This window comes from Suncus etruscus, chromosome 7 (genome assembly GCF_024139225.1).
Source record: "Suncus etruscus isolate mSunEtr1 chromosome 7, mSunEtr1.pri.cur, whole genome shotgun sequence".
Classification (NCBI taxonomy): domain Eukaryota; kingdom Metazoa; phylum Chordata; class Mammalia; order Eulipotyphla; family Soricidae; genus Suncus; species Suncus etruscus.
Window position 1 is genome coordinate 107715174 of NC_064854.1, and position 5015 is coordinate 107720188.

The window sequence follows — 5015 nt, forward strand, 5'->3', positions numbered from 1 at the left end:
TAATTAATCTTGTAGCCCGGAGGAGAGCAACACGGCCCAGTACCATTCCCAGAAATGAGGTCTTACTCCCTCAACTACATTCCGGAGTCAACAAGGCAGTTATTATGTGTATATGTTACATTGTCTGTACAAAATTATTTCTGTAAGAACATTGCCCCCACCTTATATCTGTTAAAAAGTTTAGAAATGCAGCTAGAAGGTCACAAGATGTTTCCATGGATACTGCAAGAAGTATTGCCCACTTGCCTTATTTGGAATAATGAAGTAATTTTCATGCCAAAAGAATGATTGACATTGCCTTTTGCCTGCCTCCTTCACCTTCCCTATTTAAAGAGGTGCTGGACCTCAATAAACGCCCTTGAGCAGTGAGACATTGCCTTGGGTCTTTATTATTAACCTCTCTCAGATTTTTTACAGTGTGGTTGTGCTTCTACCCAGCAAAATAGGAGTGCGGTTGTCTGAGAAGTCTTCCCAGCTAATTCCTGCTGGCCGGGCCCCCCTGGGGGCTTCAGGACCCCGCAAGGAAGGAAGGAAGGAAAGGAAGGAAGGAAGGAAGGAAGGAAGGAAAGAGAAGAGAAAGAGAGAAGAAAGAAAGAAAGAAAGAAAGAAAGAAAGAAAGAAAGAAAGAAAGAAAGAAAAGAAAGAAAGAAAGAAAGAAAGAAAGAAGAAAGAAAGAAAGAAAGAAAGAAAGAAAGAAAAGAAAGAAAGAAAGAAAGAAAGAAAGAAAGAAGAAAGAGAAAGAAAGAAAAGAAAAGAAAAGAAAACCATGGACCAATATTCCTGATGAACACAGATGCAAAGATCCTCAACAAAATTCTGGCAATCAGGATCCAATACCTCATCAAGAAGGTCATTCACTATAACCAAGTATGTTTCATCCCAGGAATGCAAGGGAGGTTTAACATCTGTAAATCAATCAAAATAATACACCATAGCAACAAAAAAGAAAAAGAAAAATCATATGCTCATGTCAATAAATGCAGAGAAAGCATTTGATAAGGTCCAACACACATTCTTGATAAAAACTCTCATCAGGATGGTAATAGAAGGAACTTTTCTCAATATAGTAGAGGCCATCTACCACAAGTCAATGGCAAATATTATTCTCAATGGAGATCAACTTAAAAGCCTTTTCTCTAAAATCCGGTTCAAGACAAGGCTGCCCTCTCTCTACTATTCAACCTAGTGTGGAATTTCTGGTCATAGCAATTAGGCAAGAAAAGGATGTGAAAGGTGTCCAGATAGAAAATGAAGAAGGAGGAGGAGGAGGAGGAGGAGGAGGAGGAGGAGGGGGAGGAGGAGAATGAGAAGGAAGAAGAAGACGAAGATGAAGAAGAAGAAGAAAGAAGAAGAAGAAGAAGAAGGAGGAGGGAGGAGGAGGAGGAGGGAAGGAAGAGGAGGAGGAGGAGGAGGGTAAGGGGAGGAGGAGGAGGGTAAGGGGAGGAGGAGGAGGGTAAGGGGAGGAGGAGGAGGAGGGTAGGGGGAGGAGGAGGGGGGAAGAGGTAGAGGAGGAGAAGAAGAGGAGGAGGAGGAGGAAAATGGAATTACTTAGGTTTGATATGAAAAGAACCACTATAATGATGAAAATGAGAGGTTATTAAATAGAATTGTACCATCATTGTGGGATCTGGCTAAGCTAGTTCTATTTTTTCTGCCAGGAGAAAAATCTCAGAGAAGATGATCAGGAAATACGGAAGAATATGAGAAGGGGAAGAGTCAGGACAAACTGAAATTCATCTATGGCAACATCAATGATGTGTGTGACATGAAGTGTAAGAAAACAGTCTTGACCAAAAAGCCCACTTCTGACTCAACATAAAAAAGGTCCTGGGGGAGCTAGAAAAGTACTGCCCAAAGGGTTGTGACCAGTGAGCTCAACTCTACACCAACCCATGAGCCAAAGCAGAACTTCTGTTGGAGGCTGTTAGAGCTAGAGAGCAAAATGAAGTCTCTGATGCCTGAAACTTAAGGCCTGTGTACATGACAGGCGGCCACTGTGGCATTTCCCCCATGGACCTAAAGGAAAGAACAGCCATATATTACAAAGGTCACAAGACGTTCCAATAAACCACCCGAGCTGCTAAGATAAGATCACACATCCTGTTAAGCTACCATTGTGAAAGAATGTTTGTGGCCCATAAAGATCATGTAAAACTGGAAAGTCCATCCTGCACGACCCCCCTACTTTTCTATAGATGTCATGGAAAAGTACTGACTGTTACTTCCGTATTTTGCTCATGCTATAAAAGCTAGCCCCTTTCAATAAACTTTAGCTCTTGATCAGCAAGCTTGACTTGAGCTCATTTCTTTCCCAGCCTCTTTCCTCCTTTTTAGGTCGGATCCCGCTCGTGACCCACGAATTACTTCGTGATCCTCAGTCCACCCTGCGGGCAGGGTCCTGGGGGTCGCAAACTTCTACCTTTCAAATCTTACTCAAATTTCTTTTGTGGCTAGACTAACCTGGATCCACTGTCAAATGAGAGATTTAGAAAACAAAGTTTCGGGGCCGGAGAGATAGCATGGAGGTAAAGTGTTTGCCTTTCATGCAGGAGGTCATCGGTTCGAATCCCGGCGTCCCATATGGTCCCCCGTGCCTGCCAGGAGCAATTTCTGAGCATGGAGCCAGGAATAACCCCTGAGCGCTGCCTGGTTTGACCCAAAAACCAAAAAAAAAAAAAAAAAAAGAAAAGAAAACAAAGTTTCAGGTCAGTTGTGTTAATCACACACAAAGTGGCTACATCTGCATGGATAATTTTATTCTTTCTAGACTTATCTCTAGTAAATAGCTGAATTTTTCATCAGATCTATACTCTTAACTATGACATTTAATTCATTTGCTTTTATTGGGATTTATGACTTTCATAATTTGAAAAAAACTTGTCTTTTAAAATGGAAACAAAGTAATGGCTGTGCCAAAGATATGTTCATGATTGATTTGCATTTTGGATTTCACAGACTTAAGTTGTTACTTACCACTTCTTCAACAGATGGCAGCCAACATATCCTTCATAGGCACCCAAATATGAAGAGTAATCAGTGTGCAAAGTAACTTTTCACATATTCATAGGTGATACAAAGGCAGAAGCTGAAATTTAAAATAAGCTAGTCATTCAATGGGATTTTTTAAAATAATACCTTTAGCTAAGCCCATGACTAGATAGATAGATAGATATAGATATGTATGTTTGTAGTTGGATGTCAGTCATAAAAAAAGAATACCCCTCTTCACCCGTGTCAAAAGTTAAATACTCAAGTTTAAATTTTTTAAATCCTAAGTCTATTATATAAAAAAGGTGATAGTTAATATATGCTTTGTCCCCTTGTAAAATTTACTATCATATACCTCCAAACTTAGAAATGTAAAAGACAAAATCCCTGCCATGAAGATGTCTAACAGTATCAAAAGAAAATCATGGCCTCCAACTCTTCCCAAGGCTGAAACCTGTGAGACATTCTCAGAATGTGTAGAGGGCAAATTCATCTTCTGCATGAAATCAAATCTGTCCAGCACCATACCCAACACCCTCCTACAGAAATAAGTCAGTTCTGAGACTGACTCAAACAATATGAAGCAACTGAACCTTCTCAGGGTGAGACCAATATATGGATGAAAACCTTAAGTTATTTTCAAAATGGGATGGGGACAAGCACTGGTGGTGGAACAAGGGCACTGTGAAGGGTTTTGTACATCTATGACTGAAACTCAAGTATGAACAATTATGCATCATGGTGCTTAAATAAAGGAAATTATTATTAAAAGAAGAAAATTAGCTACACTGATTTATAACCAAGTGAAACTACAAACATATACTTTAACCCCAATCAACTATTCCAGAATGCTATTGCATTGCTTACTCAAATCACCATTCTTACTGCTATCAACTCATCAATGCAATAATCACTCTTTGAGTGTAGGCAGGTAGAGGTTTCCCAAGCAGTGCACAGGAGGTCTAAAGGGTTACTCCAGGTAATTCTTGGCCTATCAGGCCAGCAGTTGCATACAGAGCCTGAGCATACATGCTTGAGCCCATTAGGCACTGAAGATGGATGTTTTTGTGTGTATGTGTGGTGTGTCTGTGTGTATCTGTGTGTGTCTGTGTCTGTGTGTAACTGAACTGAACTCAAATGCATTTCCTCAACTAACACCAGAATGCTGAAGGTCTTCCATGTACTATTTATCATTTTCACTAAAGATAAGTGAAGGGAAAGCTCATCATTGAAAGGTGTATGAGACTTGTCACAGAAAACGTCACCGACACTGTAAACAGTTCCAGTATATCAGAAATCTGGAGCAGTGATGAATGTGTGTGCATGCATTGGATTGCGGCCAAGGGAGGACCTGGGTGAAGTTTTGTTTATTTGCTTTTGGGTGCTATGCAAACTATGAGTAAACAAAGGGCCGAGCTGAGGCATCTTTGCATCCCAAGGACCTGATGTCGAATCCCAACACCCCATGATTCCCTGAAGGACACTGCAAGGAAGCTCTGGTGATCTCCAGTAGCACAGACGCACATGCGCACTGCATCCTCAAATTGTGGGGACTAAACTCTCTGACCCACTTGGTTGAATTTTTCAGGAGTGGTCTCACAATCCCCATGACTATTTCTTGGAATCCTCCTTACATACAATACAAGCACACATACACACACAGACAATCAAGTGTATAGAAAGGTTGTCATAAGTATATTTATTAAAACAAATAATACAAGGATTGGGAAGATAGTTCAACCAGGTGATTAACCTGATTTGATCCCTGGCACCCCATATGGGCCTGTCGTACGCCACCAGGAATGATCCCTGAGTACAGACCAGAAGTAGACCCTGAACTACAACCAGGGTGGTCCCCCCAAAAAAACAATACAAATTACAGAATTAGAGAGCTAAAGACTCATATGTCAATAATGTGACTTAAAAACAAGGCAAAAAATAAGGTCACTGTGGGGCCAGAGAGATAGCTCAGCAGTAGAGCATTTGTCTTGCATACTGCCGACCCCTGGATGGACCTGGGTTCAATT